Source organism: Crinia signifera, chromosome 3, assembly GCF_055691185.1.
Source record: "Crinia signifera chromosome 3, ASM5569118v1, whole genome shotgun sequence".
Taxonomy (NCBI): domain Eukaryota; kingdom Metazoa; phylum Chordata; class Amphibia; order Anura; family Myobatrachidae; genus Crinia; species Crinia signifera.
In genome coordinates this window covers 25,552,025-25,565,877 of record NC_139219.1, presented here as the reverse complement: position 1 = coordinate 25,565,877, position 13,853 = coordinate 25,552,025, and the positions used below count along the sequence as shown (strand labels likewise).

Genomic DNA, 13,853 nt, shown 5'->3' with positions numbered 1-13,853 from the left:
ATTAGTCACTGCGACCATCGAATGATTTCTCCTGCCTTCTGAATTCCACCCCTTCAAAATGGTTTTGAATAACCCCCTATGGAGGTTATTCAGACCTGCAATCAAGTAATCACCGACCAGGCAGAGTGAAGTCCCACCCTGGGCAAGCCTGCGTATTGGTGTGCATCGATGGCTGATAGGGGCTAGAGCTGACATCGCATGACTTCCCTTCAAACACTGAGACAAGCCTGCATTGTCCCTGACCCTCCCAGAAAATGGCCGAGTATTACCCACAAGCACCAGCTTCCTGTCAATCAACGGGCAGCAATAAAAGTAGCAGCAGTTTATCGTAGGATATCTTCCCACCCGGGTTCTACGAGGTGAATGCATAAGCAGTCTATCGATTATCATTCCGACTGCAAATATGCAGCCATGCAATGAGGCCTGAAAAACCCCCCTATGGTACTGCTGATACACATGATACCTGAATATGGGTTATATCTAATCATGGGGGGGGGGCAATCTAACCATTTGAAGGGGCATGGGGGGTATCTAACAATTTGAAGGGGCATGGGTATAACAGACTCACATTCCACCCATACAGTGTCTGCAAAAAGAAAAATATGTTCTTCAAACAACTGATTACCGCATCCTCGGGATGTATTCAGCGAGGAGTAAAAAAATCTGTTCCATTCGGGAAGTTGCACATAAAATCTTCAAATAAAACTTTCTCTGAGAAATATGCAGATCACGAAACGCGTTGCCGTAGGTGGTTGCTCATGTTGTGAACGGAAAACATTCGTCACTTGGACAATTCTTATGATTTGAGCCCTTGAGGAGAGCAGGGCTGTCAGGATGGGCCACTCGCGTTTCCATTCATTTCACCATGAAAAGATATATTGAAATATCATCAAAACAAATCAAAGATACACAGGAAAAATAACCTTTTTGTTCTAAGGGTTTTTTAAAGTCTAGTTCAGGCCCCCGATGCTAGTATTCTGTGGGAATCGGCTGGTAATGTTCTGCGTATTATTGCACATCGATGAGTCTGTTGCTCGTTGACAATTAAATACAGTTGGTGTAAATATAAACACACTAATTAACAATAATTTTCTGGGTGGTTTTTTTTTCCCCAAAAATTAACATGTGCAATTCTTCCTTTCTGTGCCTCCCCATATTGACCTTACATGATCGTCATGATTGCGGTCTATCCTGGGTGTATGGACAAATACAAAAATGTCATATTTCTTCCAATTGTCTCATTCGGACCAATCCTTTTTTCACAACTTTTCTATTTGCACCAAAGACTATTCCACATTGGAGCCACTTTATTTGTTCATTACGTAAAAAACAAAAACACTTTTTTTAGTTTTTGTTTTTTTATTACCTTGGTCTTGATTACGAACTCATCACAAGAGACTTTTGGGTGTGCCTTTTTGGGTGTGAGGTCTCAGAGACAGCCGGAGACCTCATATACTGGCTGTTCCATCTGACATGTTACAATCTATGGTGGACGCTGTTTTTCTGAATGGAAAGTGTTGTTGACCACAGTGGAGGACACATTGTTCAACTGTAATGCTATTCGTATTGCAAAAGGGTCACCTGGTGACTGATTTCATAATGATTTTTTTCAGGAGCACCTCGTAGGAAGTAGCTGTTGTCCAAATGTATTTTTATTATGAGCTTTAGAACTCAGTGTTATAAGTAGGGATACTGTATATAACACTATTTTTGAATGGATAGTGTTGTTTATTTGCTCTGACTCTTGGGTGAGGCCATATGTGACCATGTGGGACATGTGGTAGAAAGTTGGTATGGGAACCAGATTTATACTTTCCAAAAGCATAAGCCCAAGGCGCAGATGGTAGTGTCCACACCCGGGAGGCTTGGGCCGGGTCTTGATGCCATATGACGCCACCACTGTCCAAGCACAATGTTTCTTCCCACACTTCCAGGTGTTCGAGGGACTACTCAAGGTTTCAGTTCTTCAGAGATCTGAATCCACCCAAATTCTTTGGATTCAAACCTGAACCAAAACTTGTTTCTTATCTCCGATCTGAACCAATGGCCTGATTCAGACCAGATGACTGGGCGGCTAATTTTCGGAGCCCTGTGATCAGAGAAGAGTGGAATCCAGCCCATACACAATAAATGATGCCCCCCGCCGCCGACATTGGCTGCTTCGGGGATTCTGCAGGGGGGGCAGCATTCGGCAAGTCCATACACACTTTCCGATGCCTTGGCCGAAGTGAGCGACGGTGGGGTGGGGAGCGATGTCCGTGCTGCCGCTGCAGGCCTCCCTCTTCTGGACATGCTTGGATGATGGAAGAAGCTGTTAACGACATGCGAGAGTGCTCATCGACAGGGAGCGTACACACTAGGCGATATCTGCACATCTATCTGCCCCACCTGCAGTGCACATGGTTTTGTCCATTTGAGAAAGAATTTGCCTCTGAGAGTGAACCAGAATAAGGCCCATGATCAGCACTGCAGCGCCCCAGGCGGACTCACCTGCTCATGGGGGGGGGGGGTGATGCTGCGGCCACTGCTGAGTCCGGGGGGGGGGGTGGTGAAGCGAGCTCCGGGTGGGGGAGGAGCTTAAAGTGTCTGCCTCTGCCGCCAATCCGGGGGGTGGGGATGCGGCCGCCACCGCCGAGTCTGGGGGGGGGGGGATGCGGCGACCACCGCTGAGTCCGGGGGGGAGGGGGTTTTGCAGCTGCACCACCGCCGAGTCCGGGGGGGAAGGTGTTTGGTGCGGGGCACCACTCGTCTGGCTCCAAGTGGGGGGGAACTGCTCCCAAATGTCGCCCCCCAGTGGCCCTGCCCATGACGATTAATTAGGACCGAAACACAGGACTTTACTTTAACAATATTTACGGGATTATCTCCTATCTCATCCGGCGCAGTTGTGAACCAACCTACCCAGTATCTGGAGATACAGTCTGCCCGGGCCTGGCACAGAATACAGCCCAGGACCTTCCACAATGCCTCATCTCACACTTCTGACGTGCAGCATTTTATCTGGATTGCTCCGCACAAGTCACCAGTGTGTCCTGTTCTGCAATTTAAAGCAGGGAAATGTTTTTAGGTGATTGCTAAATCTGTCTTACATGCGGAAAGTTCATCAACAGCGCCGCTAAATTGGCTGGCATGGTTGCGTGCCAACTGGTTTTGTGCTGACACTGATAAACCGACCTCATTACACATCAGCGTTTTCGTCAGGGACGTTGGTCTTGTATAAGGTTCCTGGAGCCATAAAGTACTCAGAGGGCTGCCCAGCAGACGTTGCCGAGCGGCATCTGACCCCGGATATTATGGTAATGGATGGCCCCCGACAAGATCTCGGGCACTGATGTCATTGTTCAATGAGTGACAATACATCAAAGAGGGAGCAGTTATTTAATGCTGCAATATAGCCGGCTCTCTATTAAATGTTTCTTAATAAACATCAACATAAATATCTATATTAAAAAGGCATTCTGCCAAGCTGGAAATGCACCTCTCCTTCATTATAGCCTTATGATTACCTGACCCTAGTTGCATCCATCAGAGGCAGGTAATTACAGAAGAGTATGGAACAGAAGGGCAGATGCATTAAGTCTGGTGAAGTGATAAAGTGGCACCAACCAGTCAGCGCCTGTCAAGTCACAGGCTGGGTTTAAAAAATGACAGTTGCAATATGATTGGCCAACACTTTAACGTTAAGCTCACCCTGGGGCAGATGCATTACGGCTGGTGAAGTGATAAAGTGGCACCAGCCAGTCAGCGCCTGTCAAGTCACAGGCTGGGTTTAAAAAATGACAGTTGCAATATGATTGGCCAACACTTTAACGTTACAAGCTCACCCTGGGGCAAATGTATTAAGCCTGGCGAAGTGATAAAGTTGAAGGCAGCGCATATAAACAGCCCCCCTCCCCCCCCCCCCCCCCCCCTCATGTTGCTATACTAGGAGAGTAATTACATTTATTATTTCTGTGCAGGGTAAATACTAGCTGCTTTTGCATGTAGCCCACAGATGTTAGGTAGCTTTATTTTTACACTGCAATTTAGATTTCAGTTTGAGAACACCCCAGCCACATCTAACTCTCTCTACACATGTTACATCTGCCCCGCCTGCAGTGCAGCATGGTTTTTCTCATTCGCATGCTTTTTTGTTTCGCTAACAAAGCTGAATCGGGTATGAATCATTAGGTCACCAGCATTATGGTCGACAGGGTCATTAGGTCGACATGGGAAAGGTAACATTGAAAAAGTCGACATTTTTTTACCGGAATGTTAACACAGTCAACACACTAAAACGTAGCACCGCATCCCCTCACATGGCTTGCTGTGCTCCCCATGCTTCGAGCACGGTGCCTCGTTATACCCGGCACACTATTTTATTCTCCCACAATGCCCTAGTGGATGGTAGGGCATGAAATACCGCCTGTCGGCACATGTCGTGTCGACATGGACACCGAAATGTAGCACCGCGTCCCCTCGTATGGCTCACTGCGCTCGCCATGCTTCAAGCACGGTGCCTTGCTACGCTCGGCACACTATTTTATTCTCCCACCACGCCCTGGTGGATGGTAGGGCATGAAATGCCGCCTGTCGGCACATGTCGGCTCAAAAAACAGTAGTAAAAAAAATCCATATTGACCCATTGACCCTGTCGACCTAACCCAGGTCGATCTTAAGTCATGTCGACCTTCCTGCATGTCAACCTAATGGTGTCTACCTAATGCTTATTGACCATCATGCTGGTGACCAAATGACCGTAACCCGTCGAATCAGTCCGTTAATCAATGTGAATTATACTTACAGGAGTTCTCCTATGATTTTTTTGCCTTCCCTATCAATCCAACACCCTTCCATACCTGACATTGATACTAGAGGGCAGGCTTGGGGACAGAGCTGAATAATAATTAGCATAGACACAGAGGATTTATTAACAACTGTGTAGACATCAATCTGGAGGATCTCAAATCTTAAAATAGTGAAAAACAGTTTAAATTCGGAGAGGGATAACTCCCAAATATGCCCGGCTTGGAGAAATGCATCAAGAAGGGCCAAATAAAGATGTGTCAGAAATGATCAAGGGCCTATTGGAAGGAGCTGTGACCGCTGCTTTGTGGGTGTGGCAAATGATGACTGGAAGTGGCTAGCGATATGTGGGAGTGGCCAGAGCCGCATGGGAGTGATCAATGCTGTGTGGGTGCGGCCAGTGTTGTGTCAGAAATGATCAAGGGCCTATTGGAAGGAGCTGTGACCGCTGCTTTGTGTGTTTGACAGTGGTTTGGAAGTGGTTAGCGATATGTGGGAGTGGCCATAGCTCTGTGGGCATGATCATTGCTGTGTGGGTGTGGCCAATGTTGTCTTGGAGTGGCCACAGCCGTGTGAGGGTGTGCACCCCTTACACCAGGTATGGGGAACCTTCGGCCCTCCAGCTTTTGTTGAACTACACATCCCAGATTGCTTTACTACAGTTTTAGCATTTAAAAATAGCAGGGCATGCTGGGATGTGTAGTTCAGCAACAGCTGGAGGGCCGAAGGTTCCCCATGCCTGCCTTACACGATCAGCCCTAACGTCTTAATAGATACAAGTAGAAACATTATTTTAATTTAATGTTGTGGGGACAGAAATACACTTTTAAAATGTATGATTTACCTCCGAACGTGTTTGCACTGTCATGTGCAGACATGGAGCTGCAGTTCCACCCTCCCCACTGTTAATCAGGTCCTGGCACCCAGGAGATACCCAGCGAGGCCGCCAGTTGAACGAGGATAGCGGTGCTGAGCCCAGGATTTGGGAGGTTATTGTAATTTATTTGCTCCCCTGCGCGTTCGCACAGGGAAGCGATTTTTAGAGACTGCGCATAAGCATTTATGCACATGTGCAGCCTCTTTGAGCGAGCCGGCGCGGCGAATTGATTATTTGCCGGCCGATCACACACAGCAGCGCGGGTGGGGGGGGGGGGTTGGTGGGCCGTGGTCATGCCAATGGGAATGCCCAGCATTTTATGGCTGTTCCCATGGAGATTAGTGGGTGCGCGTGGCAGGCGGGGGTTCGTGTTGGCAACATTTAAATGACTCACAAAGCTGTGTATTTTGCAGCTTTGTGAATCAACCAGAATAACCCCCTATGTGCAATAACCTAACGAAGAGCAATGAAAGGGTTTGGCATTTGTTAATGAACTTATTTCTGCAATTTGGTCCCAAGAAGCCAGTCATTATGCAGTCTCTGGGGTAGATGCAGCATTCCATGGATGAGCGGCCGGTGAGAGGTCCGCGGAAGGATCGATACCTCACAGTTTGAGTCACTTTAGCTTGTTTATCTCATTGGGAGAGATGCAGCTTCTATCCCCAGGTATATTGACAGATTGCTTCTGCCTAAAAGTGCCCGCTCTGCCCCCATAGGGGTCTCTGTGCAGAGATAGAGAGGTGTAAGAGGATACAATACGGGCATTTCATGTGCCAACAGCTGATATGTGCTGCTACAATAAACCCTCATAGACAAATTAAATCAATTCCAATATAATATATGTAGGATCAACATCCCGTGTTTTATGTGAGTGGTTCTCTGTGCAAGCTGGCAACTATCTAACTATCTATCTATCTATCTCAGTATCTATCTATCTATCTATCTATCTATCTATCACAGTATCTAATTATCTATCTATCTCATTTCTATCTATCTATCTATCTATCTATCTATCTATCTATCTATCTATTACAGTATCTAATTATCTATCTATCTATCTATCTATTACAGTATCTATCTATCTATCTATCTATCTATCTATCTATCTTTCTATCTATCTATCTATCTATCTATCTATCTATCTATCTATCTATCTATCTATCTATTACAGTATCTAATTATCTATCTATCTATCTATTACAGTTCCTAATTATCTATCTATCTATCTATCTATCTATCTATTACAGTATCTATCTATCTATCTATCTATCTATATATATATATATATCTATCTATCTATTACAGTATCTAATTATATATCTATCTATCTATCTATTACAGTATCTATCTATCTATCTATCTATCTATCTATCTATCTATTACAGTATCTAATTATCTATCTATCTATCTATCTATCTATCTATCTATCTATTACAGTATCTATCTATCTATCTATCTATCTATTTATCTATCTATCACAGTATCTAATTATCTATCTATCTATCTATCTATCTATCTATTACAGTATCTAATTATCTATCTATCTATCTATCTATATATTACAGTATCTATCTATCTCAGTATCTAATTATCTATCTATCTATCTATCTATCTATTACAGAATCTAATTATCTATCTATCTATCATCTATCTATCGTATCTATTACAGTATCTATCTATCTATCTATCTATCACAGTATATTTTAGATAGATAGATAATTACAGTATCTTTTAGATAGATAGATAGATAGATAGATAGATAGATAGATAGATAGATAGATAGATAGATAGATAGATAATTACAGTATCTATCTATCTGTCTATCTATCTATCTATCTATCTATCTATCTATCTATTTCCTTCTTAGATGGACAAAACCATGTGCACTGCAGGTGGGGCAGATGTTACTTGTGCAGAGAGAGTTAGATTTGGGTGGGGTTTTACTTCAAAGTGAGATCTATATTGCAGTGTAAAAATAAAGCAGCCAGTATTTACCCTGCACAGAAACAAAATAAATCACCCAAATCTAATTCTCTCTGCACATGTTACATCTGCCCCCCTGCAGTGCACATGGTTTTGTCCATCTAAGAAGGAATTTGCCAGAAGGAGTGAACCAGAATAAGGCCCTATATCTCATCTATCTATCTATCTATCCCAAGGTCAGTGTATTAACCCCTGTGACATGAGGAGGGGAAGGGGCTTCTCTCACGGAGCAGGTGGAGTGTGACTGACCACTTGGCAAACTTGCTGCATAAATTTGCACTTTTTGGATTGATTGATTCACAAATGAGGTGGAGCCGGTGTTTCTATGTGGGGTGTTCTATGTTTTGTTGACATTTATCATGTTGATCTTCATTATGTCTTGGCATATCAAAATTGACCACAACAACATTCATCATATTGACACTGATGATCTGCCGACATGATTAGAACACTGTCAAAGCATCGCTGGTGGTCTAGTCATTACCTACCTGGTCCAATAGCCCCAGCTGTGCCTTTTCCAGGTCCGGCGGTCAACTTGGAGGAGCATCAATGCTTCCAACTCTACTTTTCCATAGCCTAACGTTATCCTTTTATACTGTAGCTGAAGCATAACCTTGGTACCGAACCATAATCCCCATGGTGGCTATCTCCCCCATTCTGTAGCCTAACTCTAACCACCCCTCCCATAGCCTAACCCTCCATGCTATTGCCTAACCCAAATATTCCCCCTAGTGCCTAACCCTAACCCTCCCTCTAGTACATAACCCTAACCTCCCCTCCCAAAGCCTAACCAGCCACACTAGTGCCTAACCCTAGTCCTCCCGCTAATGCATAACCCTAACCATTCCCCTAGTGCCTAACCCAACTACTCCCTCTAGTGTATAATCTTCACCCTCCCCTTAGTGCCTAACCCAAATACTCCCCCTAGTGCCTAACCCTCCCCATGTGCCTAACCCAAATCCTCCCGCTAATGCATAACCCTAATCATCCCCCAGTGCCTAATCCTATTCCTCCCGCTAATGCCTAAAGGCCCCCATACACTTGACCAACTTGTCCTAAGGATTAGTCGGACCAAGTTCCCCTGAGCACCCCCGGCAGTTCCCCAGGGGGCTCACATGCGATCCAGCACATGTGCCATTTTTACATGAGATAAATCGCATGCAATTAATCGCATGTAATACTCCTGGGGAGCTGAAGGCCGGGAGGCAGGATCCTTTTTAAAAATCACATTCAAAAGAATGGACGGTCATTGATTGGCTGAAAGTGCTCTCCCAGCCATTCAGCAGCTGCCCATTCTCTCAGCGGGGAAAGCGCCCTTCTTCACAGCACTTCCTTGTATGCGATACATCACAGGTGACCTCCGATCCGATGGGCACTGGACAGCGCATCGAATAGGATGTGGCTCGATCAAATCCATCGGAATCAGGTGATATCAGGCCCAAAGTGTTTTTGGACCTTTATCATAATCATTCCGCTAGCCTTAACCCTTCACCAGTACCTAACCCTTCCCTTGTGTAACCTTAACCCACCATTGCTGGTCTGTGCAGAATGTCGACATTTCACACGCTGATTTGTTCAATGTTGACATTTTAACATCACCAATATTATGAACGGGAACTTATAAATGTTAACATTTTGAGTACGTCACGCTCACAGTATATGACATCCCACCAGTATACTGGTCTAACGGTGCAGGAAGGGGTTTGTGTGTCTCCCCAGGGGAAAGCCAGGATATCAGTGTGCCTTATAGGATACCTTCATGGCTCTTACCTTTAGAAAACATCATTTTGGTCTTCAGATATATTCCTACGGCTTTTGGTCTTGTTCTGCGGGAAGTTCTAGGGAGACGTCTTTATATACAGCACCTCTGCTGATCTTCTTAGGGAAAGATATCAGGGTTTCAGTCTTTACTTGTTTCGGTTGCACTTTGCAATCTGGGAATCTGGGAATTACAGTCGATAAATTAACATAAGGAACATTTTATCTAAACTCTCTGCACTTTGATATGTAAAATTCAGTCCTCAATGGAGAGTTCTAGGCTTCTAGTAAATATGAATCAACAGTCACTTGGATCAAACATTAAGAATATATTTCTCGACGATCAGAGAGAGAGAGAGACAGGAAATTATGTATTTAAATGTTTTACCAATGATGTACAGTAACCCTTTCATTTCCATGGCTGTCGGGTGGTATATCAGTCCAAAGCTGTAGGAACAATGGATCCTGCGTAGAAGATGCACACCTTTGGGAAAAAGGCCCCAAACTTTGGACCATGCTGCAGCCCCATCTCTGGTGCCGCCACCACCACTGGCTCGTCTCGCCGCACTCACAGACAGTTTTAGGCAAATGCCTCTGACTTTACGGCTCTGTGATGTCACAGCTTCTTCCAGTGTCTGGGCCGTCCTTAATACTAATTCTGGACAGTGTCCCACCACTAACAGAGACAGTACTATCTTTAGCAGGGTCTTGGGTTTTCTTTCCACACAACCCATCGGTTAATGATGGTTATATAGCCACAATTCCGGATCCGGTGCAAGGTTTTTCGGCACCTTAGGGAAAACTTCCACACACCAATTCCGACTTTCCAGGATATCAGGCGAGAGTGTGGAGGTGGCGTCTTAGAAGTCTAATACCTGCTGTTTGTATTAGGGGCCTGATTCAGGTGTGCTCGCTAAGCAGCGTACATTCGGGCGGTTGCTGACGTCATGTTCACATGACATCGTTTTTCTGGGCGCACTTTTTTGTGCCAACGCCCAGGAATGCTGGTTGTCTCCATGCCATAGCCCTCTGCCCTCCCACTTCCTGCACCGATGTGTGCGAATGCTTCGGCATTACTGCGCCAGCACCATTGGGTCCACACATGCGTATTTTTGTAGAAACATTGGTCCCCGCAGCGAATTCATAGGGGACCTAGTAAACCTGTATCAGGCCCTAAATTGAACAGTGATACCTCTTTCAGAGTCATCCTTTATTTTGTAATACATAAGCCCCACCCCCTGATTCTAGGGCCCCTATGTACATTTCTCCTCCACCTGTGATGGTAAGCGTTCTTGCTTTGCTGTTTGCTGATCGCACCCCCTCCTGTTCCTTCCTCCCATTACTGGTCAATACTGTACTTTGGTTTATGTTGATTTATCGGGCTCCAACCTTGGCTTATTCCTGAATTATAAATTTGTCTGCCACCTGCCCTGACCCTGCATTTCCTAGCAGTGTTGCACACAGGGGGAGGTTTCTGAGTGCCCAGAAACACCCCACCTGACAGAAGAGAGAGAGAGAGAGCAGAAATGATATTACAAACCCCCGCTCCCTTGTGTGAATTTGCCGCAGTTCATAGTTCAATGGGGGGAGGGGCAGAGCTCACATAATGAGATTCCATTAAAATCATTTAATATTGTTATTTTCATTTAAACAACCCCACCCACCCAGAAAAATCTTGCATCTTGCAAAACAGGAAAGCAGGGCTGTTGGGTGCGATTGAGTCCACATTGTTTGAGCTTGCCTGCTGCCAGTCCTGACCTTAGCTCACGCGCAGATTTATTTGTCTGCTGACAGCCCTGTCCCCTACTTGCACCTGCCTTCTACTATCTAAACATTCATCTTCTGCCATCATCAGTTCTGTTTACAGTTACTATGGCATATTTTGTAGTGTCCCATCCATCATTAAACCTTGCCAATACCATGTGGTGATCAGCTTGAGTTATTTGGAATTGAACCTGGCGACATCCAAGTACCGGTTTTCAAAGGAAAAACATTTTACAGTATATTTAACCCCTTCATGACAGAGCCAGTTTGTGCCTTCATGACAGAGCCCTTTTTTTCAAATCTGACATGTCTCACTTAAGTGGGGATAACTTTTTTTTGCTTTTACTTATCCCAGTGATTTTGAGATTGTTTTTTCGTGACACATTGTACTTCAAGTTAGTGGTAAATTTTCGTCGATACAGTCTGTGTTTTTTTGTGAAAAATACCAAAATGTCGTAAAAAAATGGAAAATTTAGCAATTTGCAAAATGTTAAATTTTCTGCTTGTGAGACAAATAATCATACCACTCAAAATAGTTAATAACTAACATAGACCATATGTCTACTTTATGTTGACATCATTATTTCAACTTCCTTTTAATTTTTTGGGACACTAGGAGGCTTACAATATGAATAGCAAATTCTCAAATTTTCAAGAAAATTTCAAACACTGATTTTTTTAGGGACCAGTTCAGTTCTGATGTGACTTTGAGGGACTTGTATGTGAGACACCCCCATAAATGATGCCATTTCAAAAACTGCACCCCTCACAGTATTCAAAACAGCATTTTGGAAGTTTGTTAACCCTTTAGGTGTTTCACAGGAATTAAAACAAAGTGTAGGTGAAATTTCAAAATTTCTTTTTTTTTGCAGAGTTTCAATTTTAATACATTTTTCTAACAAATACAGTAGATTTTACTAGAGAAATGTGACTAAAAATTGATTCCCCCAATTCTTGTGTTTTCAAAAATATCCTATATGTGGCCCTAGTGTGCACGATGACCAAACCACAGGCTTCATAATAGAAGGAGCACCTACTTGATTTTGGAGCCTCCTTTTTATGAGATTTTTTTTTAGGCACCATGTAGGTTTCTAGGCACCATAAGTGCTAAAAGTTAGGAACTTTCCCCACAAGTCACCCCATTTTGCAATCTACACCCCTCAGGGAATTCATCTAGGGGTATAGTGTACATTTCAAACCCCCAGGGGTTTCACCAATTTTGGTACAACTGGGATGTGAAAATGGAAAATTACATTTTTTTACACAAACATGCAGTTCTGGCTCAAAATTTTTCATTTTCACAAGGAATGAAGGAGACAAAGCACCCCAATATCTGTGCCCCAATTTCTCCCGAGTACGGCAATGCCTCAAATGTGACCAAAAAATACCAGTGGGGCGCATAGCAGGACTCAGAAGGGAAGGAGTGATTTTTGGATTTGGCAGCACAGATTTTGGTGGAATGAATGGTGGGTGCCATGTTGCATTAGCAAGACTCCCAAAGCACCAATACAGTGGAACCCCCCCACAAGTCACCCCATTTTGCAAAGTACACCCCTCAGGGAATTCATCTAGGGGTATAGTGTACATTTCAAACCCCCAGGGGTTTCACCAATTTTGGTACAACTGGGATGTGAAAATGGAAAATTACATTTTTTTACACAAACATGCAGTTCTGGCTCAAAATTTTTCATTTTCACAAGGAATGAAGGAGACAAAGCACCCCAAAATCTGTGCCCCAATTTCTCCCGAGTACGGCAATGCCTCACATGTGACCAAAAAATACCAGTTGGGCGCATGGCAGGACTCAGAAGGGAAGGAGTGATTTTTGGATTTGGCAGCACAGATTTTGGTGGAATGAATGGTGGGTGCCATGTTGCATTAGCAAGACTCCCAAAGCACCAATACAGTGGAACCCCCCCACAAGTCACCCCATTTTGCAAAGTACACCCCTCAGGGAATTCATCTAGGGGTATAGTGTACATTTCAAACCCCCAGGGGTTTCACCAATTTTGATACAACTGGGATGTGAAAATGGAAAATTACATTTTTTTACACAAACATGCAGTTCTGGCTCAAAATTTTTCATTTTCACAAGGAATGAAGGAGACAAAGCACCCCAAAATCTGTGCCCCAATTTCTCCCGAGTACAGCAATGCCTCACATGTGACCAAAAAATACCAGTTGGGCGCATGGCAGGACTCAGAAGGGAAGGAGTGATTTTTGGATTTGGCAGCACAGATTTTGGTGGAATGAATGGTGGGTGCCATGTTGCATTAGCAAGACTCCCAAAGCACCAATACAGTGGAACCCCCCCACAAGTCACCCCATTTTGCAAAGTACACCCCTCAGGGAATTCATCTAGGGGTATAGTGTACATTTCAAACCCCCAGGGGTTTCACCAATTTTGATACAACTGGGATGTGAAAATGGAAAATTACATTTTTTTACACAAACATGCAGTTCTGGCTCAAAATTTTTCATTTTCACAAGGAATGAAGGAGACAAAGCACCCCAAAATCTGTGCCCCAATTTCTCCCGAGTACGGCAATGCCTCACATGTGACCAAAAAATACCAGTTGGGCGCATGGCAGGACTCAGAAGGGAAGGAGTGATTTTTGGATTTGGCAGCACAGATTTTGGTGGAATGAATGGTGGGTGCTATGTTGCACCAATACAGTGGAACCCC

At 44.2% G+C, this 13,853-nt stretch overlaps 1 protein-coding gene and 1 long non-coding RNA gene across 5 annotated transcripts in view; one reads left to right on the top strand and one right to left on the bottom strand.

The window, feature by feature from the left end:
• The window catches only part of LOC146063264 (uncharacterized), a 293,909-nt gene extending 283,984 nt beyond the window's left edge, over nt 1-9,925 (bottom strand). For both annotated transcript variants that reach the window (XR_014471561.1, XR_014471560.1), the window contains exons 1-2: nt 9,792-9,925; nt 9,416-9,587 (exon numbers count right to left, since the gene is read on the bottom strand). This is a non-coding gene — a long non-coding RNA (uncharacterized LOC146063264). The remainder of the gene's footprint in view (nt 1-9,415; nt 9,588-9,791) is intronic.
• The window catches only part of ALK (ALK receptor tyrosine kinase), a 601,111-nt gene that overhangs the window by 440,637 nt on the left and 146,621 nt on the right, over nt 1-13,853 (top strand). The window lies entirely within an intron of this gene.